Here is a 5925-nt window from a genome sequence, read left to right as displayed (position 1 = left end):
TTAGCTCTTTAGGACTTATGGACATGCCCTAACTTATGAGTAAGTAATAATTATTTGCCATAGACAACTTTATACATAGGTCATGTCTGTTAGATCATGATCCTTATATATCCATAGTTTATCTATGATCGATCTAAGACATTTTGCAGTCTTAGTGTGCCGGCATTCGTACACATATATATATATATATAGGACGATTGGACTGATCTAGGCCGGACACGGTCATGACATAGAATTGATCTAATTGATCCTCAAATTTATGTCTAATGACATCCATGATCTACAGCTTTTATCATGGACCAAATCTTATAATATGGTCGGACCCGTTTGGTCGCATATGGACGCATAATGCGGTCCTACACCTTTTGTTCAAAGATGAACTTTAATCTTATAGCTTATCTTTATGATAGCTTATTCATTCATACCCACAGCTTGGTGGTTCATGCTGAGAATTTTGACCAACCATAAGTATTACCAAAATTTGGCTAATTTGTGGTGATGGTCTATAACCTTTCTAAGGTTTGATGAATAACCATTTAACCTATCTTAGGCTGGTTAGTATATCACAAGGATTTAAAATTCCTCTATGGACTGATTTGAATTGTTCTTATAGAACCTTTTCATTTGCTTACATGTAGCAATTTAATTCAATCCCGGGACAGCTTTAGGAAAAATGCTGTTCATGAGAACTTCTTTTCTCATCTTATGATTCTGAGCTCAGTACATTTTGGTAAATTTTTTAGGTACCAATAATACTATTATCATCCAGTGAGTCATATATAACATACTACATCTTTTGAATTTCTTCCAGACATTATATGTAGTGACATATGTAGTATTATCCACCACTTTGGATATATAGACCTCCCTTGGTCTGTCTCACGATTTATCCTTCTTTCAGGATTTATCTATTCACTGGGCATCATATGGCGTTTACATATCATGGCCAATTCAATACGCCTTTATCTGTCACTTTAGAAACCCCACGTTTCTTTCTTTTATTCATATTATGAGTACTCTTGCGTGGGTTCATGATCCTCGATTCATTATTCATGTGCTACATATTCGCGCTTTTTCTATGAATGTATGTGTCGACACATTTATATATATATATGGTTCCTTCCAGACATCAAATAATTCATTGAGATCTCATCATTAATCAATGCCATCAGTACCATGAGGCCCAGCGTCCCGAACCCCAAGTGTGATACCTGAGGCATAGCCATTTCGGCCTTGTCTGGAAAATCTATGACCTCGGTTTCTTTTGCACCTTTTCTTTAATTTCCGAGGTTTTTATCTTTGGAACATATATCGGTCTTATATTAGACTCTGTAGCAACTTGGTTGTGTCTTTAAGACATCAAAACCGTGTGGTGCTAAGCTGGGATGACATAGTCATTCTTTCTCGGGTCAATGTGTCTGGCATTTTATTTTGCTATCATTGTAGCATAGAACGTCTATAAATCTTTTCTAGTCCGAGGATCTTTGCCAAGACAATGATGGTTGATACCATTCTTTACCAGCTTACTACTTCTCTCCTTTCAAATGTTGGATATTAGGATTCATAAACTTTATGTAATCCTTGTTCCTTGGCCTATGATTAAATCACCCATTTGGCTCAAGGTTTCTTTCTTATGGAGAAAGTATATTCATAATATATATCCAACATATATTCTCAATCCTCTTTATGAGATTCTAAGATAATATGATCTTAGATGGCACATATATTTGTGGTGGATTTATTCATAATATCTTAATATGATATATGTCTGGACTCATGACCCGTATTAGTCTGAGGTGGGAATATTTATTATCACTTATATGGCCTGATATAATATCTATGGCCTGATGCAAGTTAATCTTTTATAACTCATGATGTCCCCAAGCATATGGACTTTTAGATTTTGAACCTTATAGGTAATGGTCTTTATATCAAAATTCAACCAATATGTAATATGGTTGTGGACCATGTTTCACGGATTTTAGTATGGTCATGTATCATGGGATTTGTCCTCACTCCCCCATGAACATACTCTAATTCGTGGTGCTTGGGACAATAAAATTCCCTTGTGCATAGATATATATTGCACAAACGTGAGATCTTATGGGATAGCTTTTGTGCCTTTTTAAATCTTTGCATCATAATTCAGATGGCTAAGTATGGTAATGCCATCTAAGTGATAAGTTTTCGTGGGTCAATCAAACATGATTATGATTGCCCTGGCTATTTGCCTATTATCATATTGATCATTAGATCAATAGAGAATGTAGTCTTCGACCACTTAGGCGATTTAATTTAGGTACTCTTATTCTTTTTGCCCATTGTTGGAAACCATATTTTCTTCTTAATCAATGGGTCTTACATGGTGAATATATGCCTTTTAGGCAATGCCTTGGTCGGACCTCTTTCCTTTCTTTCAAGGAATGTCCAGTTGAGTTCAAGAGTATTTTATGCATCATAATAGAGCCTAGATGCCGAGCATGTCGTGCCATCATGTTAAAGGCTTCTCTGAACTCTTTGGAAAGTGATTTGGGGTATTCCCACAATCATATTTATCTTGGCTCAAAGAAGGCCTATAGATATAGTAGGTATAGTCTCTAGGACTTTCCTTTGGCCTTGGGCATTTTCATAAATCATAAGGAATTCTTTCTTTCCTTTGCCCATAGTTTCAATATGTAGACCATTCATATGAATGTCTTTGAAACTTTGATAAATTCCACTTTGATTTATGGGGAATGTAATGCATCAGAGATTTTTTCAGATGTGTGCCTTTAGGCATCATGAGGTTGGACTAGCCATGACCTTGAATAAAATATCTTTTGTCTTTAATATAATGTGGCTTGGTCCACTATAGAGAACAAAGACAAAGTAAAATGATGTCGAAATCTAATTGGCCTTTTAAGGCAATATGAAGTCTCGTATTCAAGTTGATCATCATTCTCATGGTCGAAATCATTCGCACCATCTAGATGGACCCAATGGGTCATAGGGTTTTATCCCTTTATGCTCTCCTGGTAGAGTTCAATAAGGTGTTTGGGAGTTTACATCGGTTGGCCCAATGATTATTCATCCACACTGATGGCAAGCAGATTTGGTCGAGGCATAGGTATTAAAATCGGACTTATACCCACGGCTAGGTTGATAACCTTGGCCTCGGCCTCGACTATGGAGTGACTGTGGGTGATATCCACGCACACCCTTGCCATCTTCCATGGCCTTTCACATGGCCATGGTTTGACTCTTTCATATGGCTCTGTGGCCGTATATGCCTTAGGCAATGCCTTAAAATCCAGGAGGCCTCATCTCACTATTCCTCATGAGTAACTCATTGTTTTGCTTAGCAAGCAACAAACAAGAGATTAAATTTGCATATGTGGAGGAACCCTTTTCTCGGTATTATTGCTGAAGCAAAACATTGCTTGTGGAATGTAGAGAATTTCTTCTCTAACATGTCAGCATATGTGATAGTCTCTCCACACAGTTTCAACTTTGAGACTATCATGAATAGAGCCGAGTTATACTCATCCACAGACTTATAGTCTTGGTTCTTTAGGTCCCTCAAATCATATAGGGCCTTTGGTAATAGCACCGTACAATGGTGATCATATCTGGATTTCAGTTCTATCCAAAGGTCCAGAGGATTCTCAATAGTGAGATATTGATCATTGAGACTTTCAGTAAGGTGATGGCGTATGATTAAGAAAATCGCCTTGTATCTATCTCAAAAGTGAGAATTTTAGATACAGTCACCAAGATTTAGATTTCAAGATGATTTTCAACATCTGAATATTTAACATTGCTTTCAAGCATCAAGAATTTATGTAAGCAATAGAAGCCTTAATTTATATGATTTAATAATTATTTAATAAGGCTTCCCCCAAATCATATAATATAATTGCTTTAAGAAAATCTAGTATGACAATGATCAATTGATCACTGCATCTAGTGATCCTTTTAATTATAATTCTTATTTGGATTGATTATATATATGTATATAATTTCATATAGGGTTTCCAAGCCCTTTAGAATTTTGAATAAGGATCAATCATTTAAATGAGATCAAGCAATATGGGTGAAAATCAATCACAATGGTCGAATGATAAATGCATGGCTCAAGAACTAATCGAATGTTCTGTCCTAAGCATTGGACCAAAATAATATAAATGTGATTCTTAATGCATGAGGATAATTGATTTTCAAAGATCATAAAATGAAACTAAAACCGAAGGATATTTGGTTTTCAATGATCATAAAATAATAACCGATTCCTTCTCCCCTTTACCGGGTAAACCAAGACAAGAAAATTTATAATTTTCAGCAAATGTCTAAACCAAATTCAATTATATTTTCAATCAATTGGTTTCAAGGAAGGTTTATATTTTAATAAAAGCAAGCATGCTTAATTCTTAATAAAACTATATGACAAGAAGATGCATGGAAATGATCAGTTCATGATATGTGAATGATCTAACAATTTACTAATCCATGTTTGATCGGTTTAAACAGGTTTATAATTTCAATCAAAGCAAACATGCTAAGTTTAAATGAAAACCGATCTGGTCTAATTATATGCAAGCAGTGTGAATCATTTAGATGCAAGCAATATGAACCATTTTAATTTATATGGACTATTATCAGGATTGTCAAAGAAATGCAAACATAAATTCAGTCTTAGCAATATGACAATTATGCATGGTCAGATTTTAAACAATATGACAATTGCATTCAAAGTTGGTTCAAGATGATTCAAATATTTACTAAACTGATGCTATCAAGTATGCAACAAGATTACTATATAATTTAATCATCAATTTCAAGCATTGTAAAAGATCAAGATTAACTATCAACTTATGTGATCAATATTCAATATGATATGAAATCTATTCAAGGTTGGTTCAATTATTTAGCTATCAACCTATATGATCAAATGATATCAACCTATAATTTATTTCATTTGATGTCATATTAATGCAAAACAGGATTATAGGTTATAAAATTTAAATGTCTAGTCAAATAAAATCGAAAATGCATTTATAAAAATCGAAATTGCATTTATAAAATCATATCAGTTAAAAAAAAAATAAAGACAGTCAAAGATATGCAATCAATTGGTTTTAATATTTATTTTATTTTGGTTGACTGAATTAATTTTTTTTTTCAGGGAGGCTGGCCGAAAATGGCACAGCAAGGGATTCAAGGTTTTGATCTTTGGGTTTTTGATGGTATTGATAAACGACTTATACAACCTGCTGGAACAGCTGGTGATGCGAATAAACAATGGTTTGATTATTGGTTTCAATCCTTTAGACAAATCTGGATTTAAGGCCGGATCATATAGGAGAAAGGTAGAGCCTATTAATGGCTTGCAAACCAGGAAGGGGATTTAGGATTTCACATAACTTTTATAAGATTTCAAAAGTTCTTATAATCAAGATTCATATAGATCTTTATGTTCTTTAATAAGTTTTACAGATTTTAGAGATTCAAGATAATATTAGAATCAATATACTTATAGAACTTTTGATTCAAGATTAATATTTAGATAATAATTTTAGAACAACAGATTTTAATAAGTTTTTATAGGATTCATATAGATCCAAGATATGAACATATAGTGTTCTTATGAACATGTTCTTAGATATGTTCTTATATTTTGGATTTTGATTAAAGTTTTGATTAGTTTACCTCTTCTTAACCAGGAATCTGAATGGACCACCTTGAGCAAGATCTTGAGAGATCACTGGAAAACTTGAATCGCCGGAGGAGCAAGGCTGAGCGCCGGAGGAGCTGGCCGGTGAAGAAGAACTCCGGTGGAGAGCACACTCGTGCTGATAACGTGTTATAAACTGTGTGAAATGTGGAGAGTGAATTGTGAGGAATGTTGTGTGTATTTCTCATTAGCCAACACCACATTATATAGTGGTT

This window comes from Raphanus sativus, chromosome 9 (assembly GCF_000801105.2).
Source record: "Raphanus sativus cultivar WK10039 chromosome 9, ASM80110v3, whole genome shotgun sequence".
NCBI classification, from domain to species: Eukaryota; Viridiplantae; Streptophyta; class Magnoliopsida; order Brassicales; family Brassicaceae; genus Raphanus; species Raphanus sativus.
This window is presented reverse-complemented; position numbering follows the sequence as displayed.